Here is a 4440-nt window from a genome sequence, read left to right as displayed (position 1 = left end):
CAAACAGTGGTACGGCCCTTTCTAGCCTGGATGTGCTCATAGGACACAGTAGACCAAACTTGTTGGCCAAAAGCTGAGTCAGCATTAGACTGTGTCCCTCTCTCCTGTTTCCTGGGGAGGTGGATCCCTGCACCCCACCCCACACCCTGTCTGTAGTTACCAGCCCAGCCAGAATATTCAAAATTGTCTGCTTGTGGTGGTTGGGTAGGGCGTCAGCAGCTGCAGCTCAGCATCTACTCCTGGTCTTTCCACTGACATTTTTCCCCCCATGTGCCTCTCTCTTCTGGCTGTTTCTACCTGTCCTCTAGCAATTTTTCTGGGAGAGAAGTGAGTCCTCTGTCTTTCTAAACCACTATCATCCCAAAAGCTTGGACGTGTGATTTTTGACAAGAGCACCAAATCCATTCTATGGAGGAAAGGATAACTTCTCCAACAAATGTTGCTGGAACAAGTGGAAATCCACATGCAAAAGAATGAATTTAGAACTCCATATCTCACCGTATCCAAAAATTAATTCAAAAATGGACCAGCTGGGAACTGGACTTACCCCGGTGGTTAGGGCATCCATCTACCACATGGGAGGGCCGTGGTTCAAACCCCGGGCCTCCTTGACCCATGTGGAGCTGGCCCACGTGCAATGCGGATGCGCACAAGGAGTGCCATGCCATGCAGGGGTGTCCCCCATGTAGGGGAGCCCCACGCACAAGGAGTGCGCCCTGTAAGGAGGACTGCCCAGCGTGAAAGAAAGTGCAGCCTGCCCAGGAATGGTGCCACACACATGGAGAGCTGACACAAGATGACACAACAAAAAGAAACACAGATTTCCGTGCCACTGACAACAACAGAAGCAGACAAAAAGAAGAACATGCAGCAAATGGACACAGAGGACAGACAACTGGGGCGGGGGGCAGGGAGAGAAGGGGAGAGAAATAAAATAAATCTTAAAAAAAAAAATGGATCAGCCACCTCAATATAAGTGCTAACAAGACAAAACTCTTAAAAAAATATATAGGAAAACATCTTTAAGACTTTGTAGTAATGCATTCTTAGATTTTACAACCAAAGCATGTGCAACACAAGAAAAAAAAGATCAGTTGGAATTCATCAAAATTTGAGGCTTTTGAGGGTGGGTTGTACCATTGGATAGAGACCCAAGTAGTGAAAGTGGGGGTGGACCCACATCCTCGGGAGGATTAATGCCATCAAAAAAGAGGGAACTGTATCTCTCAAGAGAAAGGGTGGCTCCCAGGGCATTAGGGCAATTGAGAAAGTCAGGCCATGAACACTGTTGCAAGTATCTCTGGACGTGGCTCCTCGGGAAATGGAGATTGGCTGTCGCTGTGGGCCCCAAGGGGAGGGGGAAATGGATGTTAAATGGATGGAACCAAGGTAAATGTGGGGGTAAGAGAGGAGTTTTGCGAGAGTACACAAGGATGGCTATAAAACATGTAATATTACACCAAAAACATATAAGGGACGACAGACTAATAATGTAAACCATAATGTAAAACATAGGATAACTAAAAATTTAGAAAACTGTATATCCTAAAGTATGGACCACAATGTAAGCACAGATGTCACCTTGTTTGAAAGCTATTGTCTCAGAGTCTGTACATCAGTTTAAGTAAATATGATATGAATAAGTTATAAGAATATCGCTGTGGAAGGGAAAAGGTTTTATGGTGGATGCATGGGAGTACTGTATATTGCATATATTGCATATATGAATTACTGTCATCTAGGGCTCTTGTGAAGAGAAGCTCAATAATTAGGAAAAAAGAAAAGAAAAAGATAGGATGTAGAATTTTTCCAAATCAATACGTATTCTATATCTAACCTTTAAACCCATCGCTATATTCCATTTTACTAGTAAGGGATCCTGACATTATATTGGGCTTCACTTTTCAGGAAGTTTTGGATCACAGACTGGTTCAACAATGGCAGTGGAGGAATACTGGTATAGGATGTTATTGACAGGTGATATATGGTTGACAGGGAGTTATATAGGGCATATGTCCAGGTTGCATGGTAATGTTTGGATATACTCATAGTGGCAACAATTAAAAACAACAGCTGGGGGGCTACTGGGTTCCTGCCCAGGGGTGCTCTGTTGTAGTCCTTAGGGGAGCAGCGGCAGTCCCCCAGGTGCAACGGTAAGGACTAGGAAGGAATGAGGGTCCAAGAGTGAGCCCCTGATACTAATGACTATGCTTGTGAGCCTATACGCCTGAAATAAGAACAAGGCCTAGAGCAGCACTGTGCCTAGGAGTTTCCTCCTGACAGCCTTCGTACTCAAATATGGCCAGTCTCGAAGCCAAACTCAGCATGTAAATGCAATGCATTCCCCCCAGCGTGGGACGTGACACCCGGGGATGAGCCTCCCTGGCACCGAGGGATCACTACCAAGTACCAGCTAATGATGCAACTAGAAAATGACCTGGAATTAAAGGTTCAATGTGGACCAGCAGAATATCCCTGTCTACATATAATAACAGGAGTTTAAAATGCTGTTTGACCTAATGTAAGGGGGAAATGGAAAGGAGAAATGAGTTTATATGGCTATGAGTCTCTAAAAAAGAGTCTGGAGGATGTCAGAAGGATTGCCCTTATGCACACCTGAGCAGAGTCTCAGAGACAGATAAAGTAGATACAACCCCAGGTACTGGTTCTTTTGAGGGCTAAAGAGACCCACAGGTTCTATGGTCATGGCAGATGGGGTTCACTGCCATGTCAGTTAGCCCTTCTTTGGAGCTGGTGTTTCTGCGTGATGGAGCTGGACACAGATGGGATCTCTTGTCACAAGACTTTCATGCTACTTTACTGGAATTGTAGTTGGTGCTGGGGTTTAAGATATATCTAGGGGATTTGAATCTCTGGACTGACAACATGATAGCCAGGCCCTGCGACTCAACAGACTTCAACTCCTACACTCTGATTTATTGGACTTACCCCACTCAGCTAACATGGAGTTGAAGAATGTCAACCACCACACCATGGAGCCTAGAGTGCCTACAACTGAAAGCAGGAGGATTGCATCCAGTATCCATGTGGAATCTAAGCCCCCTCTTGACATAGATGTGCAATGGACACAACCAATCCAAGGTCCACAGAGAAAATGTGGCATTGGTGTGGGAAAAGTGGCCATGGTGGCTGCTGGGTGCGGGGAATGGGAGGAAGAGATGAGATGTGGAGGTGTTTTCGGGACTTGGAGTTGTCCTGGGAGGTGCTTCAGGGACAATTACGGGACATTGTAGATCCCCCCAGGGCCCACTGGATGGAACGTGGGAGAGTGTGGGCTATGATGTGGACCATTGACCATGAGGTGCAGCGATGCCCAGAGATATACTTACCAAATGCAATGGATATGTCATGATGATGGGAGAGAGTGTTGCTGTGGGGGGGTGGGGTTGAATGGGACCTCATATTTTTTTAATGTAATATTTTTTAAAAATGAATTAAAAAATTTTTTTTAAAAGACAAAAAAAAATTTGAGGCTTTTGTATATCAAAGGTCATTAGCAAGAAAGTGAAAAGAACCTACAGAACTGGAGAAAATATTTGGAAACCATATATCTGAAAAGTGTTTAATAGGCGAAATATATAAAGAACCCCTACAACTCCACAACAAAAAGAGAAAAAACCCAATTTAAAAATGGGCAAAGGACTTGTATAGACATTTCCACAAAGAAGATATATAAATAGTCAATAAGCACATGAAATGATGTTCAACATCATTAGTCATTAGAGAAATGCAATCAGAACCACAGTGAGATACCACTTCACACCCATTAGGTTAGTTATTATTTTTACATGGAAAATAACTAGTGTTTTGGTAAGGATGCAGAGAAATAGGAACCCTTGTGCATTGTTGGTGTGCATGTAAAATGGTGCAGCTGCTGTGGAAAACAGTTTGGCATTTCCTCAGAAAGTTAAACAGATTACCATATGACCAAGCAATTCCACTTTTATGTATATATTCAAAATAATTCAAAACAAGACTCAAACAAATGTTTGTATACCAATGTAAAATAGCAGTATTTTTCACAATAGCCAAAAGGTAGAAGCAACCTGTGTCCATTAATAGATGGAATGTGGTGTATACATGCAATGGAATATTATTCAACTGTAAAAAGTAATGACTGCTGAGAGCATGCTACAATATGGATGAACCTTGATGACATCCTGTTGAGAAAAACTAGCCAGACGTGAAAGGACACATATTATATTACTTCTTTTATTTAAAATACTTAGAAAAATCAAATTCATAGAGACAGAAAGCAGAATAATGCTTACCAGGGCTGGAGGAAAAGGGGAATGGAGAGTTACTGTTTAATGGGTATGAGTTTCTGTTTGAGATGATGAAAATGTTCTGAAAATAGATACTGGGAAAGTTACACGGCATTGACACTGTACTTAATATCATGGAATTGTACACTTAAAA

Source organism: Dasypus novemcinctus, chromosome 12 (assembly GCF_030445035.2).
Source record: "Dasypus novemcinctus isolate mDasNov1 chromosome 12, mDasNov1.1.hap2, whole genome shotgun sequence".
NCBI lineage: Eukaryota > Metazoa > Chordata > Mammalia > Cingulata > Dasypodidae > Dasypus > Dasypus novemcinctus.
Note: the sequence above shows the minus strand (reverse complement) of the source record.